Source organism: Mus musculus, chromosome 5 (genome assembly GCF_000001635.26).
Source record: "Mus musculus strain C57BL/6J chromosome 5, GRCm38.p6 C57BL/6J".
Classification (NCBI taxonomy): domain Eukaryota; kingdom Metazoa; phylum Chordata; class Mammalia; order Rodentia; family Muridae; genus Mus; species Mus musculus.
Genome location: NC_000071.6, coordinates 23375411 through 23397207, shown reverse-complemented (window position 1 = coordinate 23397207; position 21797 = coordinate 23375411). Strand labels below are relative to the sequence as shown.

Here is a 21797-nt window from a genome sequence, read left to right as displayed (position 1 = left end):
CAGATGGAGACGTACAGAACTGGGATATGGATGAGCCATCTACTTCTAGGCTCCACAACCCTAACTTGTACTCCATGCTAGTTCTCCTAGGACATGGGCATGGGAGTTCTTGAAGATGCTCAGAAAGATAGAATGATCTGAAACCTTCTTGTCTCAGAAAAAGAGCAAATGCCCAGCAAGCCCTCAAGTTAAAGTTTAGCTACCCACTAAGTGTGGCCCTTGGTGACCCTCTGTGAACTCTGCCAAGTCACTTTGCCCGCTTTGGCCTCTAGGTCACTCTCAGAGTGCTTTATAATCATTTCCATTGCCGAGGTTAAAACGTAGAACACACAAGGTACACAGAAACATGGAAAAGGAACCAAATAAAACTAACAATAAACTTTGGCAATTTTTGATTTTCATTGCATAACTCTCTGCTTGGGAAGAAATGCTCAAAAATCAACAAAAGGGTAAAAAAACAGGATGTAAAACTCACTTATTATTATGTTTTCAGACGTTTACTGCCAGGCTTAGACTATGTCTGCCAAAAGTAACATTTCTTTCCTACAATCTACACAATTTTGCATTTGCTGGAAATTTGGTAGGATTTTTCAACATGAAACCATAGTTTATTTTTCTAAAATAAGAATGTCTCGGACATCAAGAGAGAGAAAGAACCTCTGGGTGGAACTAATGGTCCTGTAGTCCCAGGAAGCTTAGGTTCAGAGATGAGCATCTGATATGGAGGCTCTTTGTTGGACCATGACTGCTTGAGGTATCTGACTGAAGATTTCTGTTCTGTGAACTGGGATCACAACGTAGTACCAGGTCATAAAGCCGTAGGAAGGACCTGGGATGAAGAACTGAACAAGGCTGAGCTCAAATCCTGGAGCCAACAGATTCAGTGGTGTGATCCTTCTGACCTTCTACCCTGTGAAGTGAGACATGAGTACCATTTTGTGGAAGTGTCAGAGGGCCTAGAAGGAGGTGAGCATGGGTGCTCACTGTTGATCTATTTCTAGTACAAGCAATGATTATAATTAATGTACACTGATCAGCAAAGGGTCCAAAGCAGAATAGAAGGATGGACAGATGTGAGTGACAGATGCTAAGAAGAGACAGAGGGAATCCAAGAATGAGAGAGAGCTCAAATTTGAAAACCATTATTCTAGGTTCATGGCAGCCTGGCGAAAACGTCAGAAGTAAAAGCAAAGTTCACTAGCAAGTATAGAAACACTGTTCAGGCTGAGGGTTGACACAGAGAGGAGGTGATAGTGTAGACAGAAGGGCTGGTGAGTAGGGCTAGACCTGACTGCCAACCACTCCCAAGGAAGCTCTAACTCTTGCCTGTGCTAAAACGCTATGCTTGTTGCCTCCCAGCAAGAGTAAACAGAGGACTTACACTTTGTTACATTAGGCTTTCTCTTTGTTGTCTGATAGGCAGAAGAAGGTGTTGGGTCTGAGTTCTCACTATTTCTTACAGAGGATCTTTCCTCAATACATCCTGTTTATTAGTCCTTGGGGAAGGAAATGGTGTGTGTGTAGATTCCTAATGGTGGTATACTGGGGAGAAAAAGGAGAGTGAGTCTTATAGTTGATTTCAGGTGAATCTAAAAAGAATAAAGCCGGGTGTGGTGGTGCACACCTTTAATCCCAGCACTTGGGAGGCAGAGGCAGGCGGATTTCTGAGTTCGAGGTCAGCCTGGTCTACAGAGGGAGTTCCAGGACAGCCAGGGCTACACAGAGAAACCCTGTCTCGAAAAACAAAAAGAATGAAGTCAAGGTTACCCCTGAACCCAGACAAAGACAACAACTATTATAACCATCACTGTATTGGAAACAATCGATGCTTGGCATTCCCACTTCTTTTTAGGGTACATTTATGTGTGGCAGAGGCTGAAAATTTTAGAATCACATCTCCCAGCTTTCTTGCAGTTATGGCTAATACAAGTCACTCAACTGAAGGTGAGTCTCAGAAGGTAGAGGTAAGCAGAAGTCATTAGCCACCTTTCTTGGCTTAATTGGTCAAGCTTTGTGTCTATTACTAAGTACCAGAACTGTCTCATGTTCTTGTGCCCCTGGCTCCTCTAGCCTCTGGTGCAATTACCTCCATGCAGCCCTCTCTCCAGGTCCCCTCCCCTGCCGTTCTCTGGTTGCCTTTGAAGATCTTGTATAGGAAATGATGATAAAGTACAGCATTAGACTGCCTACCCAGCATCCACAGGTGCTGGCTTCATCCCCAGCATCCCACAGATTGGACACATCTGCTGTTCTAATACTCTGGAGATAGAGACAGAAGAGTCAGATGTCAGGCTATGTAATGTATTTGAGGGCAGCCTGGGGCTACATGAGATCCTGTCTCAAACAAACAAAAAAATCATGACATCAAACAAAACTCATGCCTAAGAGGAGTGAGGTAGAAGAGGAGTCCTGGGCTGGAAGTTATTGAGGGAATGTTGGGCTTAAAAGTCTGTTCTCACAAAGTCCCAGCTGGTATCTATCATCAGGCCAAACTGCAGAACTCCCCTTTCCTTCCATTCAGTTCCTTCCACTGTAACTTTCCACTCCACTGTCTGGGAAGATATTTTTTCAACCTCCACCAACACCTCAGCCTGGAAATCCAAGTTTAGCCAAGCAATGCCTCTCCAGCTCGTCAGCCTGCCAGCCCCCAGCACATGTCTCAAACTTCCTGAGTCCATGTGTGTGGTTGAATTGAGCCATAGTGACATTAGTCATGTTTATTGTTGACTGAAAACAAGGATACGTGGTATCCAAGGCCTGACTGGTCTCTGACTACATAGTGGCTCTAACAAGAATATGAAAAGGACCAAAATAGACACTGTGTACACAGCAAAAGTTGATAGGATGAGAGACTGGACTCTTCTTCAGTGGTGAAAAAGGGCTTGTCTCCTTTACTGTGGTGAGTATTCTTTTGTTTTGTTTTGACATTGGGTTTTGATGTTTAGCTTAGGGCAACCTCAAACTCACTGTGCAGCCCAGGCAACCTTGAACTCATGATCTTCCCACCTCAGTCTCCCAAGTGCTAAGTGTATAAGCATTTATTGTCCGACTCAGCCCTTTAAAACAACCAAGTCAGACCTGGGAAAAGATATCACCTCAGGGGCAGCGCATCGGGTTGGAGTGCCTGAGGTGTAAGCAAGCACAAGGATCCAAGTTCTAGCTACAGAACCACGGGAAAAACTAGGCATGGCCCCCGAGAGGCTGAGGCAGGGGGATACCAGGGACTGCTGGCTACCAGTCTGTCTGAAACAGCATATTCCAGGTTAAGTGACAGATTCTGTTTCAAAGTAGGAGGAAGCCAGTGACAGAGGAAGACCTGATGTCCTGCTCTGTCCTCTGCATGTGGTCACATACAAGTGAGCATCGACACAAACACCCTCACATACCCATGCATGAGGTAGCTCAATTGAGAGAATTATGTTTGATTAGCATGCTCAAACCCCAGCACTGAAAAAAAAAACAAACAAAAGCAACAATAACAAACAGCGTTTGTGGCACATGCCTGAAATTGCAACACACATGAAACAAGTAGTAGCACATGCCCATAACTGCAGATGCTGCAGATGCACACAGGAGGACCCAGAATGCAAGAGCATCCTTGGCTAAGGATCTAATTGGAGGCCAGCCTAGGCTACTTGATACAAGACAAAAAGTCTTATGAAGATACAATTCACATTTCCTACAGACTGCACATTTAAAATGGACAGTTACATTACTTTAGTCACAGATGTGGAGCCAGGAACATAAATAATTCCAGAATTTTTGCTGACTTTTTGGTTTGGTTTGGTTTGTTTTTTTCGAGACAGGGTTTTTGAGGGAAATGAATTCTGTAACTATTTGCAGTATTCTCTCAAGGGGGTTGTATCCATTAGTTTTCTCATTAGTTTATGAAATGCCTGCTAAAGCGGTGAAAGGAAGGAAGGGTTTATGTGGCTCAGGGTTTGAAGGAATATGGGCCATGCCTTACTTGGAGTTTCTACTGCTGTGATGAGACGCCATGACCGCAGCAACTCTTCCCCCCCCCTTTCCCTTTCTCCCTTTTGCTCCGGGGCCCCACTTGCTCCAGCCCATAGGTTTATATTTGTTTCTCATTATGGATGGTTATGAGCCACACTTCTGGAAGAGCAGTCAGTGCTCTTAACGCTGAGCCATCTCACCAGCTCATCAGCAACTCTAATAAAGAAAAGCATTTAGCCGGGCGTGGTGACACATGCCTTTAATCCCAGCACTTGGGAGGCAGAGACAGGCAGATTTCTGAGTTTGAGGCCAGCCTGGTCTACAAAGTGAGTTCCAGGACAGCCAGGGCTATACAGAGAAACCCTGTCTCAAATAAACAAACAAACAAACAAACAAAAAAAGAAAAACCAAAAAACAAAAGAAAAGAACAAGAAAAACATTTAATTGGGTCTGGCTTACAGTTTAGAGATTTAGGCCATTTTTGTCATGGTGGAAAACATGGTGACATGCAGGCAGACATGGTACTGGGGAGGTACCTGAGGTTCTACATCCAGATTGGCAAACAGCAGGAAGAGCCAGTGATACTGGGCCTGGCTTAACTGAGCATGTGAAACCCCAAAGCCCACCCCCAATGACACATTTTCTCCAAAAAGACCACACCTACTCTAATGAGGCCATACCTCCTAATAGTGCCACTCCCTATGGGCCTCTGGGGGCCATTTACATTCAGACTACCACAGTCCATTATAGTGAGAACGGGAGAACATGCAGCTGGGACCTTACATCTGGGCAGAGAGGAAGAAGTGCTGGAGCATCCTACCAGCATCCTCCTTTCCCTCTTCTCATTTGGTCCAGGGATATAGCTATTTATATCCTGTGAACAGGCAACAGTCTACTGACACTAACTTCTTGGGGATAACCAACAGCTTTCTAGTTGGACTTAGGGACCATACCATGGGAGGGAAGGCACACCTGATACTGTAAACCTAGCCAAAAATGTGGCTAGAGGGATCTTGAACCCTAAAGGAGAACCTACTGCTGCCATCTTGGTAAATTAATACAGATCCTACTGCCTTCTAAATTCTCATCCTTTAACTATAGGTAAGAGCTGCTCTTGCCCCTCATCAAAGAAGCTCCTTTTTGCAGTAGACAGAGCTATTACAGAGAACTACAACTGGTCAAAATGCAAAGAATAAGTGAAATGCCCAGCCCACATGGAACACATACAACACTATCTCCAACCAAGGCTCAGGGAACATCTAGGAGCCCGCAGCTCAGGGTGCTCCCACACTGTCGCTCGCAGGCGCCCACAGCTCTGCGTGCTCTCACACTGATGCTCACAGGTGTAGCTCCAGGTGCAGGGGCTCTGCCACCTCTTCTGACCGTTGAGGACTCCTGCATGTATATGGTACGCAAAGTAAATAAACAAATACTGTCATAAACACATGTAGTTTGAGAGTTTAAGAATCCTTTGGCAAGTATATGCAGTCATTCAAGGATGTCCATTTGTAACAAGGCTCTCTAGAGACTTAATAGCATAGAGATTACAGGAGGTTGGCTCATTAGGGAGAGGAACTGCTCAGCTACATAAATTTAAACCTGAAGGGAAAGAGTAACTGAACTGTGCAGGAACAGTGGCAGAAGTGAGAGAAAAGAGAGAAAGGCTTCTAACGGAGGCCTGTTCTAAGACATGAGAGCTGCTCTCAGTGAACAGCTCCCGTGATACCTGAGACCTGTGCAGACAGCTCTGGGCCAGAAGAGCACCCGCTCTCATCTCTAAACATGTATACAGTTACTTCAGAGCACGCCCCCATCCCAAAGACCAGCTTGTCTTCTCAGCCCCTACACTCAGCCAAAGAGAAATGATGAAATCAAATCACTGACTAGCTATTTAATTAATCTGGTAGACAGCTATTAAGTCCTAGTAAAAGGGAAAAACTAGAATATGGGGATAACCATAACTACATGCCCACCCGGGGACACAATATGACATTTTCAATCACTAATTGTTGGGGAAAATGCGAAATATCACCTTGCCCCAATAAAAATAACTCATTAAAAAGACAAAAGTTGTAAGTATTGGAGAGGATGTAGAGAAAAAGGAGCCTGTGCACCCTCCGTTGTAAATGAATACAATCCTTCTGGAAATACTATGGCAGTTATGGGGAAAACTAAGCTTATTGTGCACAAATGGGATTTTAGCACTCAGCAGGTGGGGGCAGGAGATTCATGAGTTTGAGGCCAGCCTGGGCTATGTAGTGAGTTCAGGGTATCCTGGGCTATCCTGTCTCAAAGAAGCCAAAAGGGGGAAAAAAAGAAAAGAAGATAAAATAGAAGTATAGTTTGACCCAGCACTCCCACTACGGTGGGAGGAAGAAGAAATAAAATTGAAAGGAAATAAAATCAGTCTGTTAAAGAAACATGTATATCCCAGGTTCATTGTGCACTGTTGATAAAAGCCAAAAAGACAGAGAAGAACCTAAATGTTCATCAACTAGTGAAAAGCCAGGCCCCCAAGGACAAGCACCTTGTGATCTCACCCAAGGAGTCTGGAAAAGCTGATGGTGTTTCTCAGAGGCGGGAGGGGAGTGGGCCATGGAACACCGTTTGATCACTAGGTACTAGGTTACAGTTAGACAGGACCAGGCATTCTGGTGGCTCCTGCTGCTGGCACACCACAGATAACAATTTTGCACTGTCTCAGAACACTAGAAGAGAAGATGGGGGTGGTTTTTACAATGTAGAAAAAAAATAATTCAGAAGATAGATGTTTAACCTGATTGATTGTTAGAGATGTATTGAAACATTGCATGGTGTCTCTTAATATATTCAGTTTTTATACTTTCATTCCAGCTAAAATATATTTAATAAGACAAAAAGCAAGCCTCAATATATCTCAGGATCTTTATGAACACACAAAGTGACTTGCTGTTGCCTTTTTCAGCTTAACAGTATTCCACTGTGGTTGTCTTCTACCACTGGGCAATTGTGTTGCTCCTGGTCTCTTGCTATTGCATAAAGTGTGCTCATAGCTTTCAAGCACAAAAGAGAAAACTGAATTAAATCTACTCGGATCCTCCACCCATCCATGTTTCTATAGTTCACTCACTTGCTGGAACTTTGCCCTCTTCTACTTTATGGTTATTCTACTTTGCATAAGGAATATGGCAAGAAGAACTCAGCTGTTCTATTCAGGTAAGACCCATGGGATCTGTTCGGAGGGTGGTGGGAAACCAACAGCCTATAGTTCTCTGTCACTACTACTCAGCAGTCTGCTTCCTCGTTCTTTGCCTTGTTAAGGGTAATACAACATTCTTCCATCTGCCTCATTCAGTCCTAAGGAGCGAGACCACATTGGCTTGAGTGCCTTGTCCCATGGTGGTGTGGAAAGCCAGCTGCCCCACTGACTTCAACAAATCTTATAAGAAGACGTATGTGCTTTGTGCCAGACACCATACTGTGCGCTGTAAACAAAGCAGTGACTTAAACATAGCGCACACTACTGTCTGTTCTTCTGGCTTTCTGACAGTGATGCTGAGACACTGTGATCTGCTTATCCACTTCAGTTAACACATGAGCATCCCTTGGTCTCTCTCTCTCTCTCTCTCTCTCTCTCTCTCTCTCTCTCTCTCTCTCTCTCTCTCTCTCTCTCTCTCTCTCTCTCTCTCGTGAAAGCTTCATTACATTGCCATCTTCCTAAAGTGGACATCATGCCATGTCTCTTCATTTCTTGAAAAGTAATGAAGAGGCCCATAGAGTTTAGTATTTTCAGATAGGGCTTCGCTCCCAAAGGCACGCTTGCAATTCCCTCCAATCTTCCTTCCTTGACTCCAGCTATCTAGAATGTAGAGCCAAAGGAGTTAGTCACTCTTATTCTAAGGAAGAGCAACTGTTTCCTAGGTTTATGTCAACTTGATACAAGCTAGCGTTATCAGAGAGGAGGGAGCCTCAGTTGAGAAAATGCCTCCCAAAGATATGCCTGTAGCAAGCCTGTATGGTATTTTCTTAATTAGCGATTGATGGGGTAGGTACAGCTCATCGTGGATGGTGCCGCCCCTGTACTAGTTAGTGGCCCTGGGTTCTATAAGAAAGCAGGCTGAGCAAGTCATAAGGAGCAAGCCAGTAAGCAGCACCTTTTCATGGCCTCTGCATCAGCTCCTGCCTCCAGGTTCCTGCCCTGCTTGAGTTCCTGTCCTGATTTTCTTCAATGAACAGCAATGTGGAAGTGCAATAAATCCTTTTCTCTCCAAGGGTGGTGTGATATTTCATTACAGTAATAGTAGCCTTAACTAAGACAGAAGTCAACTTTTCCTTTACACACCTCGAAGTCAATTTTGTCTTTTTTTTTTCCTTTTTTTACATTAATTTTGCTTTGAACTCGCAAGCTTCTTTTGTTACCGTGGTCACTATTCAATACATATTTACCAGGTTCCAGGTACCATGCCAAGACTGTATAAAAAATATCATGTGATCCTCTCTAATACAGGGTAAGTACTATTATATATATCGTAAGGAGGAGGGCATCTTAGAGAAGTTTAGTAACATGCCCGGGGTTGAACATCCAACAAGGGCAGATACAGTCCGAGAGATCACAGCGGTGCAGTAGGAAAGTCTCTGGCATGATTAATAAACCACAGCTAGAATAATAACCAGCTAAGAGCTTTTACTTGGTGTTTCTTGTGTGCCAAGCATCATGTTGCTTTATGCATATTATTAGGATCTGTAAAGATTCCCCCTCACTCCTGACAGTTCCTCCATGTGGAAGAACTTCTGCTCCAGCATTTCTGACTTATTCCACTCCGAATTAGTGCTTCCCCAGGAAGAAGAATCAGGCTGGGAGAGGAGTGATTTCTTAATGGTGATTTGAGGAGAGGACTGGGAGCCTGTATCTCAGACTCCCTTCATCACATAGCAGCCAAACTCTTCTCCCTCCCGTGGTTACAGAGTGAATTCCTGGGGTTGGGGGGTGGGGAGAGGAGAAGAAAGAGAGGAAGGGAGGAAGGGAGAAAGCTGAAGCACACAAAATCCCAAGACTGGGAAACAAAATGAGTGACAAAGAAATTATACAAGCGGCTTCTAGTCCCAAGTGTTCCTTCTGCTCTGAGGGGAGGAAGTGGGGCTCATCAAGGTGGTAGAGGAAGATTTGGTATCCATGAGATGGTCCAGTGAAATCTGAGGAAGACAAGTGCATACACACAATTTAACAAGGAGGAAACGGACAGAGTGTCTCATAATAAACTTAAATTAGAAGAAGAGAAACCTGAGAAACAGGACAAGCTTGTGGATGAAGATACAGGAGACTCACAAGCTGGTACTTAACCAGTGAAGGAGATGCTGCCGAAGACCTGCTGAGACCCAACTAATAACATGACCAAATGAAATCATTCTTTGATAGTATTGCTTATGGTGATACTGGAGAAAGGAGCCCGAGTTAGGCTGAAGAAAGGTTAGATGCTGAAATGTTCGGAACCCCAATTTGTCCAGATGGTGGCCATGGAGCTACCAAGGCAGAGAAGTGTTGGCTTTCATATGGCAGGGTACGTGGTAGTGGCCGAGGAGGGACCATCACTGCCCCTCAAGTGGATTCAGAGGCATCATGGAGCAGAGAGTGCAGATTTTGACTATAGGAAAGATAATAAAGTCACCTCCTAGTCTACAGACAAGTTCCAGTCTCTGTACCCTTCTCATTCTGTTTGGAGATGCTATAATATGAGGTAGCTTATTTCAGCAGTTAGGGTGCTGGGTGGTAGACAGCTTTGTCAGTCAGCTATACACACACCGGTAAATAAACATTTTATATAGTTGTAAAATTTCATTCTATTCTGTTGCCAAAGAAACATTAAGAACTTTGTATAGCTTTTTAAAAAGCAACTACGTTTCTTTTAAAGAGAATAACTTTTAAAGTTTAAAAGAAAGGTGTGTGTGTGTCCTGCCTGTCTGATCTTGGCAGTTCTTTCCTGTTCAAGTATACTAACTTCGAGTCAATGATGACTAGGCTTTGACAGCGTCCTCTTGGCTTCCTCTGCGTCATCGTCATCGAAGCCATTTGAATGCTGACTTTTCCCCCTGGGCTTGCTAAGCCCAGTCCCTAGGGGACACAGCCATTTGAAACTCCCTGCGGTTTGAATGGGCTGGCCCAGCTGGCAGAGATCTGCAGCTGTGTTGCCTTTGGTTGCGTGGCAACGCAGCACCCCACCCATCTTCTGTTCTCAGAGCTGAAGATCAACACTGCTGAAGCTCTGTCTGCTCTTGCTGTCTCACAAGGACCGGAAGAGGATGAAACACCAGTCAGTACCGGGGGAATTGCAACGGAAAAATATTTTTCCATTTCGGTCAAGTCGCCATCGGGAAATCATTCAGACTCAATATTGAGACTGATACAGGGCGGTGAGTGGCATTTCTTGAGCAGGCTTTTCTGTTTGCAGAGAAATGCCCGCCCTTTGCGAACAATCAGCACCATTCAGCCTGGCAGGGTTGACGGAGCTTGGGGCAGGCCGCTGATAGATTTCATCTGCTTCTGAAACTCCGTGGTTTCGTACAGGAACACTGAAAAAGAGACTAGAAACAGGAAGTGGAAAAAAAAAACATTTCTACCTAATGGAAACTACCTTTTGTTCATCTGCACCTGCATTCCTGTTAAACATTTAAATTAGCGCAGGTATCTACTTTTCTAGGGACTATCCCCAGATGGTATGTACCCTAGAGGGGCTTTGCCTCTGATCTGGAATCTTCCTGTCACCATAACAAATCTCTCATTCTCTTTTCGCATTCCTCAGAAAAGAAACAGCTTGCCCATTGCCAGGAGGAATTAAGATCAGAGTCAGGGCAAAGTTCTAAACCAGTCTCCCCCTCCCCCACCCCTCCCCCTCCCCCACCCCCACCCCTCTCCCCTCCCCTCTCCCCTCCCCTCTCCCTCCCTCCCTCGCTTTATTTATTTATTTATTTATTTATTTATTTATTTATCTATCTATCTATTTATTTATTTATTTATTTATTTATTTATTTATTTATTTATTTTTGTGGCAGGGGTCTCTGTAACATAGCCTGGAACTCAGCCACACAACTGAGGATGGCCCTGAACTTGTGTGAGCCTCCTGACTTTCCTTCCTAAGTGCTGGGATTACAGGGATGCCCTTGTGCCACCATGCCCACCCAGCTCAGAAGCTCTCTTAGTGTAATTGTTGAGTAGCTCCCGAATAGTAAGGAACTGAGATGTAGTTGCCTTTGGTCAAGGAGGGGTCAGAGACAAGAGGAGTAAGATGATGACGGTTGGAAGATGTATGTCCGAGTGCACCACAGGGAAGCCAGGCTCAGAACTCCTTTTCACTCTGGTCCTTGCCTGCATCGACCCTGCTAGACGCTAGCAGATACTTTCTCACTAAGGTGGGGGAGGGTGGCTGAGACCCTTGATGGCACTGTGCCCAGAACAGAAAATGTGGTTGTTGGCAACTATATCAAAGGGCAAGGCTCTGCTCATTTAGAAACCTTTCCACCTCTGCTTACCAGACCCCATAACCTAGCATGCCCAAGGCCCACAGAAACTTTGGAACAATAGGCTTTGCCCCTCCTGTCAGTTATTTATTCATTTATTTAATTTTTCATTTTGAAGACAGGATATGGCTGCTCTTTTAACGTGTGTGAGTTCAAATCCCAGCACCTACATGATGGCTAACAGGTATCTCGAACTCCAGTTTGAGGGGATTTGATACCCTCTTCTGGCCTCCTCTGCTAATGGACAAATGTGGCTTAGACATAAGAGCCTGCAAAAACACTCATCCACATAAAATAAAAATAAATAAGTCTTTGAAAAAAATGTTTTTATTTACTTATGTGTATGAGTGTTTTGCTTACTTGCATGACTGAGCACCACATGTATTACCAGATGCCCAGGAAGGTCAGACGAGGGCATTAGATTCCCTGGTACTGAGTGCCACCATGTGGATGCTGAGAATGGAGCCTATGCCTCTGCAAGAGCAGCCAGCACTCTTAAGCACTAAGTACCTCTGCAGGTCCCCACCTTCAATTAAAAAAAAAGATTTACCTTTATTTATATGTGTGTTTGTGTGTGCCTGATACAGATGCTGAGATCCAAAGTCCAGGTCTCTGCTGCAGCAGTACTCTGATACACTGAACTCTGATACAGCACTACTCTGATACACTGAACTCTGATACAGCAGTACTCGGATACACTGAACTCTGATACAGCAGTACTCGGATACACTGAACTCTGATACAGCACTACTCTGATACACTGAACTCTGATACAGCAGTACTCTGATACACTGAACTCTGATACAGCAGTACTCGGATACACTGAACTCTGATACAGCAGTACTCGGATACACTGAACTCTGATACAGCAGTACTCGGATACACTGAACTCTGATACAGCAGTACTCTGATACACCGAACTCTGATACAGCAGTACTCTGATACACTGAACTCTGATACAGCAGTACTCTGATACACCGAACTCTGATACAGCAGTACTCGGATACACTGAACTCTGATACAGCAGTACTCTGATACACCGAACTCTGATACAGCAGTACTCGGATACACTGAACTCTGATACAGCAGTACTCTGATACACTGAACTCTGATACAGCAGTACTCTGATACACTGAACTCTGATACAGCAGTACTCGGATACACTGAACTCTGATACAGCAGTACTCGGATACACTGAACTCTGATACAGCAGTACTCGGATACACTGAACTCTGATACAGCAGTACTCTGATACACTGAACTCTGATACAGCAGTACTCTGATACACTGAACTCTGATACAGCAGTACTCGGATACACTGAACTCTGATACAGCAGTACTCGGATACACTGAACTCTGATACAGCAGTACTCGGATACACTGAACTCTGATACAGCAGTACTCGGATACACTGAACTCTGATACAGCAGTACTCGGATACACTGAACTCTGATACAGCAGTACTCGGATACACTGAACTCTGATACAGCAGTACTCGGATACACTGAACTCTGATACAGCAGTACTCTGATACACTGAACTCTGATACAGTTCTTCAGTACAGAGCCATCTCTAGCCTCTCTGACTTGGTTGTCTGTGTCTGCAGGACCTCAGGTAAGTAGGTGGCTTCACCTCCGAGGCTCTGAGCATTGTCTCTGTAGAAAGCAGCATTACTCCGTGGGCTGTACCAAGGGTTAGGATGCTGAATCCATGGCAGGACCACCTGAACAGGCCTGGGGGGAGCTACTGTGGCCCGATAATCATTCTGAGCTGAAGGCATCTAAATCCCCCATCAGCCTGAAAACAGAGCCCCTTGAAGAACTCAACTCCTCGTTGAACTCCCTTCATTGTTTTATTAGACAAAGGAGAAAGAGGCAATTTTTTTTTCATTTTTACAGCAAATATTTTATTTTATTTTTTTCCATTTGCCTAAGAATTTTATTTTTTTTAATTGGGTATTTTCTTCATTTACATTTCAAATGCTATCCCAAAAGTCCCCCATACTCCCTGCCCCCCAAAGAGGCAATTCTAAGGATCCTGATGGCTTCCTTACTTTTCTTTGGAGTCTTCTCTGTCTTCAGAAGGGCTTTCTGAAGCATTGCCACAGCCTTCTTCTCTTTCCAAACACAGAACTAAAACTCCTTTTCTGGAAGAGTTTTCAGAGTCTCAGGTGGGTCAACTCCTGGCCAACCCCACATGGCTGACCAGCTACCCCACCTAGCTGTTGGCTCTTTGCAGCCTGGATGCAGTTCCTATCATGACCAGGGAATCTCAGAGGACTTTGCCCTTGGAAACCTGTGGCCTCTGATTTGAAGTGGGCCTTTCTTTGGAGGCCCTTGTGTTTCTCAGGGCTCCAGCATTAGTTACTTCCAGAAAGTATCACAAGCCAGGAGGGTGGTGGGCATATGTAGTCCCAGCTATCAGGGAGACTGGAACAGGAGAGTGGCTTGAGGTAAGGAGTTTAGGTTGATGTGAGGACTATAGCAAGACCCTGTACAAAACATTGGAAATGAATTATCTCATGGTTCTGGAGTCTAAGAGCTTAAAAATCCAAATTCTAGCAGGGTTGAAGGTAAATATGTTTCAGGATTCTCTTCTAGTTTACTACTCCTTGGCATATAGATGGCTGTGGGTGTGTTCATATCTTTCCCACAAATGTATATCTTTGTGTCTGAATGTTCCTCTTCTTATGTGATCGGTAGTCAAATTGAATTGGCATATGCTCGATTACCTTTGTAAAAAGACTATTTTCAAATGTTAACTAGGGGGTAGTGTTTCAATAAATGGACAACCCATAACAACAGCCTAAACACAGGTATGCAGCCTTCTCTCGCTCCTAGGAGTCTGAGTGGCAGATGGACCCTAAGTCCCATAGAGTGATGCCTCAAGTGCATAGGGGCTGGAGCTTGCAGGAAAATTGGGTGATAGCCAACAGGGCCAGTCGAAACAGAATTTCCTGGGGCTGCAAGCAGAATAGTGACCACTAAAATACAGACTCAGTCCTTTAAAAACTGGTATTCAGCAGGTGAGAGAAGACTTTAATTAGGCATTAGAACACACGTGGCATATATATATATATATATATATATATATATATATATATATATATATATATATATAGAGAGAGAGAGAGAGAGAGAGAGAGAGACTTAATTGTGCAAGAGTATTTTATTTTTTTTGTGTATACTTCTTTCTTTAATTTGTATAATTTTCAAACTTTTTTTAATTAGATTGTACCTGCCCCCCAGCCTTGAGCAGCCCACCTAGAGGGTGGAGTCTTCTGACCTTGGTGGAGTCTATTGTATGCCGCATCTGCAGCTTCCTGTAAGAAGCCACTACTTGCTGAGCAGCTGAGTTTTCCTTCCAGATGAGATTCTGGCAAAGTAGGGGATAGGCTCCCCACCCCCGCCCTTTAAATTCAGACCTTAGAATTAAAACATTGAGCCTTGATCAGAGAACTATGTCTTGGCTCATTATTTCTCTCGCCATCCTTCCCATCCATCCCCAGCTTTCCTTTCAGGAACCCAGTGACCTGTGGCCGCTGGCAGCTACATTAGATATTTTCTCTATTTACATCTCAAATGTTATCACCTTTCCTGGATTCCCCTCCCAAAACCCCCTATTCCACACCCCCTGCCCTTTGCTCACCAACCCACCCACTCCTGCTTCCCTGTCCTGGCATTCCTTTACCCTGGGGCATCCAGCCTTCTCAGGACCAAGGGCCTCTCCTCCCATTGATGACCGACTGGGCAATCCTCTGCTACATATGCAGCTGGAGCCATGACTCCCACCATGTGTACTCTTTGGTTGGTGATTTAGTCTCTGGGAGCTCTGTGGGGGTCTGGTTGGTTCGTATTGTTGTTCCTCCTATAGGGCTGCAAACTACTTCAGTTCCTTCGGTCCTTTCTCTAGCTTCTTCATTGGGGACCTTGGGCTCAGTCCAATAGATGACTGTGCGCACCCACCCCTGTATTTGTCAGGCACTGGCAGAGCTTCTCAGGAGGCAGGCTCCTGTCAGCAAGCACTTGTTGGCATCCACAATACTGTCTGCGTTTGGTGACTGTATATGGAATGGATCCCCAGGTGGGGCAGTCTCTGGATGGCCTTTCCTTCAGTCTCTGCTCCACACTTTGTCTCTGTATCTCCTTCCATGGGTATTTTGTTTCCCCTTCTAAGAAGGACCAAAGTATCCATACTTGGGTCTTCCTTCTTCTTGAGCTTCATTTGGTCTGTGAATTGTATCTTGGGTTTTCCAAGCTTCTGGGCTAATATCCACTTATCAGTGAATGCATATCATATGTGTTCTTTGGTGATTGAGTTACTTCACTCAGGATGATATTTTCTAGTTCCATCAATTTGCCTAAGAATTTCATGAATTCATCATTTTTAATAGCTGAGTAGTACTCTATTGTGTAAATGTTCCACATTTTCTGTATTAATTTCTCTGTTGGGGGACATCTGGGTTCTTTCTAGCTTCTGACTATTATAAATAAGGCTACTATGAACCTTATAGTATAGCATGTGTCCTTATTACATGTTGGAGCATCTTCTGGATATATGCCTAGGAGTGGTATTACTGGGTCCTCAAGTAGTACTATGTCCAATTTTCTGAGGACAAAACTGATTTCCAGAGTGGTGGTGCCAGCTTTCAATCCCACCAGCAATGGAGGAGTGTTCCTCTTTCTCCACATCTTCATCAGCATCTGTTGTCACCTGAGTTGTTGATCTTAGCCATACTGACTGGTGTGAAGTGGAATCTCAGGGTTGTTTTGATTTGCATTTCCCTGATGACTAAGGATGTTGAACATTTCTTTAGGTGCTTCTCAGCTATTCGGTATGAATCCATTTGGTTCATAGTGTCTGTTAGTTTCAGTGTGTCTCTGTTTAGTTTGTGTTTCCCTGGTCTGTCCATTGATGAGAATGGGGTGTTGAAGTTCCCCACAATTATTGTGTGAGGTGCAATGTGTGCTTTTAGCTTTATTAAAGTTTCTTTTATGAATGTGGTTGCCCTTGCATTTGGAGCATAGATATTTAGAATTGAGAGCTCTACTTGGTAGATTTTTCCTTTCCTCTCGTACTGAGGCATATAAAGTTTGCAAGACCAAGGGGCCTCTCTTCCCAATGATGGCCGACTAGGCCATCTTCTGATACATATGTAGCTAGAGACATGAGCTCCGGGGGTACTGGTTAGTTCATATTGTTGTTCCACCTATAGGGTTGTAGACCCCTTTAGCTCCTTGGGTACTTTCTCTAGATCCTCCATTGGGGGCCCTGTGTTCCATCCAATAGATGACTGTGAGCATCCACTTCTGTGTTTGCCAGGCCCAGGCATAGCCTCACAAGAGACAGCTATATCAGGGTCCTTTCAGCAAAATCTTCTGATGTATGCAATGGTGTCAGTGTCACTGATTATGGGATGGATCCCCTGGTATGGAAGTCTCTAGATGGCCCATCCTTTCGCCTCGGCTCCAAACTTTGTCTCTGTAACTCCTTCCATGGGTGTTTTATTCCCAATTCTAAGAAGGGGCAAAGTGTCCACACTTTGGTCTTCGTTCTTCTTGAATTTCATGTGTTTTGCAAATTGTATCTTGTATCTTGGGTATTCTAAGTTTCTGGGCTAATATCCACTTATCAGTGAGTACATATCATGTGAGTTCTTTTGTGATTGGGTTACCTCACTCAGGATGATGCCCTCCAGGTCCATCCATTTGCCTAGTCTTAATAGCGTTCTCACGCCCGGCCAGGAAGAACACAACAGACCAGAATCTTCTGCGGCAAAACTTTATTGCTTACATCTTCAGGAGCTAGGAGCGCAAAACCCCCAGCCCCAAAAGCGAAAGCCCCTTCAATCTTACATCTTTAGGAGCCAGAGCTCCGGCGCCGCCAAAGCACAGAGCGCGCTCTATTGTTTACATCTTTAGGCAGCGAGAGAGCGCAGGGCGCGCAGAGCCAGAGAGATGCCAGCAAGAGAGAATGGCGGAAAACCCGTCCCCTTTTTAGGAGAGTTATATTTCGCCTAGGACGCATCACTCCCTGATTGGCTGCAGCCCATGGCCGAGCTGACGTTCACGGGAAAGGCAGAGTACAAGTAGTCGTAAAATACCCTTGGCACATGCGCAGATTATTTGTTTACCACTTAGAACACAGGATGTCAGCGCCATCTTGTGACGGCGAATGTGGGGGCGGCTCCCAACAGCCTAGGAATTTCATAAATTCATTCTTTTTAATAGCTGAGTAGTACTCCATTGTGTAAATGTACCACATTTTTCTGTATCCATTCCTCAGTTGAGGGACATCTGGGTTCTTTCCAGCTTCTGGCTATTATAAGTAAGGCTGCTATGAACATATTGGAGCATGTGTCCTCCTTACCAGTTGGAACATCTTCTGGATATATGCCCAGGAGAGGTATTGTGGGATCCTCCGGTAGTACTATGTCCAATTTTCTGAGGAACTGCCAGACTGATTTCCAGAGTGGTTGTACAAGCTTGCAATCCCACCAACAATGGAGGAGTGTTCCTCTTTCTCCACATCCTCGCCAGCATCTGCTGTCACCTGAATTTTTTATCTTAGCCATTCTGACTGGTGTGAGGTGGAATCTCAGTGTTGTTTTGATTTGCATTTCCCTGATGATTAAGGATGCTGAACATTTTTTTTCAGGTGCTTCTCAGCCATTCGATATTCCTCAGGTGAGAATCCTTTGTTTAGCTCTATATCCCAATTTTTAATAGGGTTATTAGGTTCTTTGGAGTCTAACTTCTTGAGTTCTTTGTTTATATTGGATATTAGCCCCATATCTGATTTAGGATTGGTAAAGATCCTTTCTCAATCTGTTGGTGGCCTTTTTGTCTTATTGATGGTGACTTTTGCCTTACAGAAGCTTTGTAATTTTATGAGGTCCCATTTGTCAATTCTCGATCTTACAGCACAAGCCATTGCTGTTCTATTCAGGAATTTTCCCCCTGTGCTCATATATTCGAGGCTTTTCCCCAGTTTCTCCTCTATAAGTTTTACTGTCTCTGATTTTATGTGGAGTTCCTTGATCCACTTAGATTTGACCTTAGTACAAGGAGATAGGAATGGATCAATTCGCATTCTTCTACATGATAACCGCCAGTTGTGCCAGCATCATTTGTTGAAAATGCTGTCTTTTTTCCACTGGATGATTTTAGCTCCCTTGTCAAAGATCAAATGACCATAGGTGTGTGGGTTCATCTCTGGGTCTTCAATTCTGTTCCATTGGTCTACTTTTCTGTCGCTATACCAGTATCATGCAGTTTTTATCACAATTGCTCTGTAGTACAGCTTTAGGTCAGGCATGGTGATTCCACCAGAGGTTCTTTTATCATTGAGAAGAGTTTTTGCTATTTTATACTATTTGTGACTATTGTGAAGTGTGTTGTTTCCCTAATTTCTTTCTCAGCCTGTTTATCCTTTGTGTAGAGAAAGGCCATCTGATTATCTCAAGTTCTTGCTGTCCTCAATATATCTGATTGGAGCCTGTCCTTCCTATAATCCCAGTTGATTCAGGACTCCTCAGAGTCCAGCTTTCTCTGTGATCCTATGATTCCAGGCTCCTGTGAACCTGAGATTCTGGGTGTGTCAGAGTTCTTGTCAGTCAAGCTTCCTTTGAGACCCTGAGATCCTGGTGTGATCAAGCTCCTGTTATCCTGGAATCCTAAGATCCTGGGCATGTTACAGTGCCTGAAAATGGTGTCTCCTCTGAAGACCATGGGCTGTCCAGTCTGTTCAAAACCAATATATACCAGTACCGATCAGAAGGAACCCGAGTCTCTAGTCAGGCAGGGCTCCTGTGTCCTTGCTCCTGCTGTCACAGGCTCGTCACAATTGGTTTGGAACAGATGTTGTGTTCCACTCACCAGTGATCCTAAGATCATATGGAGAGTCCTCTGGGGACTCTAGGACCACCTGCTGATTCACACCCAAGGTGAACCAGGGTTGGCTAAGTCCGCTTTCAAGATTGCTAGTGGCTAAGCTATTATGCAATCATAGACTCAAAAAGGTGTGTCCTTTTTTTCAATTAACACCAGCTCTCCAGAGTCACCTTCAGATAATGGCAGTCCCTTTTCTCTCTGACTCCACACCTCTTCTTTGGGACCTGAACCCAGCTGGAGCCAGACTCCAGCAGAAACCTTCTTTCAGACAATTCCATGTGGAGCAATGAAACCAGCTCCAAGTGAAAGATCAAAAACCACCAAGGGGAGGGGGAAAACACCTAATAGATTGGAATACAGAGAAAATTCTAAATAAGATGTAATTACATTAAAGGTAGAAATAAGGGGCTGGTAAGATGGCAAAACTTTACACACAGGCTTAGGAGATTGCTTTAAGAACTGAGATAAAAAGACATGAAATATTCACCAGGGTATAAAGGGCTATATTTGTAATAGAGATCATGATTGTGTAAGTGTGGAGAAGAATGTAATATGGAGAGCCAAGACAATATAAAGTTAATCAGAAGATTTCTCAAAAAACAGGTGAGGTCAGAGGAAACTGTGAATGTGAGAAGCATGTCAAAAAGTAGAGAGGTAACATTGAAACACAGAAACAGTATGTAGAACAAAAGACAGAGGAGAGTGGACCTCCCACTGGGGAGAGACATTTCTGTAAGAGCTCTAGGTTCCATGAGGCCTTGTGTTGGCTCTGTCTGGTTAAGTCTAGAAGCTTCCAGAAAGAAGCAGTTTGAATTAGTATGAAAGACCACACCTCTCCCAGACCCCTTCTGGCCCCTGCTTCTGCCTTGTAGAAGGTAGGCAGGTTGTGTGTGAGAACAGTAAAGCACAGAGATATAAATGTGTTTTCTTGGGCCACACAGCAGAGCTGGGCTGACACCTAGATTTCCCAGTGTGCACTCCACACCAAACTGCAAAGTAGATACAAACTCCTCAGAATTTCTATGACTCCTCTCAGTATGTCTCCTGGATTATATATTGAGGGAGGACTCCATCGGGATAATAGCTAGATTATGTTCAGCATAGTGTGCCATGCAAAAGAAAGGGTCTCAAAAGCTTTTGGGTGGTGACAATGACTTCAATGTCAAAAATGAACCCATCCCCCAAAATTCAATGAGTGTGTAACCACTGGTGGCCTGTCTTGCCCTAATGCCACAAAATAGCTAACCTGTTTGCAGTTTTCCATGTGTTTCTTTAAACCCTCTATAGTCTTCTTCCTCACTGCCTGGCAGGTAGGACAGGACACACTGCCTTTATCCATGATCTCTAAGTACCACTTTTCCTCCATACTGCCTACAGTGGAAAAAATGGTGAGGGGCGCCAGTCATGAGAAATAAAGGAGGTGGGAGAGATGACCTTTGTCCCACCAGAGCTCTGGCGCTCTGGGCTAGTGGACTCGGGGGACTGCCATGCGCTATTTGCCGCTGGGTGGGTATCTGGCTGTGGGAAACCACAGAATCCCAGTCCACAGGGGTGGAGAGGGTGCAGTCCAGGGTCCCTGGGCCTCATGGAGTCCAGGGATGACAAGTTCTAGCCCAGGATGTTGTCACTGGACACTGAGGAAGAGCTGAGAAGGAAGTGGGAGCCCCGGGGTTAAGTCAGCCCCAGGGCGAAGGGAGAAGGGGCAGGGGGAGAAGGCACTGGGTGATCCAGTCTGGTGACTGGAAATGCTGAGAGGCCTTCTTGGGAAAGATTAGATGCAGCTCTTTAGGGGAAGGCCTATTCCATCGCTCTAGCATGGAGAGTCTAGATGAAAGGAGGCAGGCTGTAGTTTTAGGACTTTATTGTAGAAAAGCGAGCAAGAGAGAGAGAGAGAGAGAGAGAAGGAGGGAGAGAGGGAGAGAGGGAGGGAGGGAGGGAGGGAGGGAGGGAGGGAGAGGCAGAGGGCAGCCATGGCCACTTGGAGAGGGGAGAAGGGAGGGAGCAAGAGGGCTAGAGAGAAAGCAAGAGAAGCAAGAGAGGAGGGGCCAAGCACCCCCTTTTATACTGGGCCCCTGAGCTATGGCAAGACAGGAGTCCTCTCTCCCACGCCTTTTATTTCCCCACAACCCGCACCCCACACTACTATGCAAGGTTGGCTGCTTCTCAACCATGATTCCTTACCCACAATCTGAATCTGAGTCTTGCTCATCAGACTGGCTCTGCTCCATATGCATCCTCATAGAAGCGACTCCTGGTCCCTCCATACCTATCCTCTCTCTGTGCCTGTCTGTCTGTCTGTCTGTCTGTCCATCAGTCTGTGTGTCTTGTCTCTGTCTCTTTCTCTTTCATCTCCCAGGGACCCCCAAATGGGATTGGAAGTCCTGCCCAGTTATTGGCTGATCAGCACTTTACTAACCAATCAGAGGTGATAGAAAACAATTTTTCCACAACACTGAG

At 44.8% G+C, this 21797-nt stretch overlaps 1 long non-coding RNA gene across 1 annotated transcript in view; it reads left to right on the top strand.

Annotated features, from left to right (window-relative positions):
- Nucleotides 1–14906, top strand: part of 5031425E22Rik (RIKEN cDNA 5031425E22 gene) — a 52052-nt gene extending 37146 nt beyond the window's left edge. Inside the window, exons 2-3 of the long non-coding RNA NR_165300.1 lie at nucleotides 12036–13062; nucleotides 14679–14906. This is a non-coding gene — a long non-coding RNA (RIKEN cDNA 5031425E22 gene). The remainder of the gene's footprint in view (nucleotides 1–12035; nucleotides 13063–14678) is intronic.
- Nucleotides 14907–21797: the final 6891 nt, after the last annotated feature.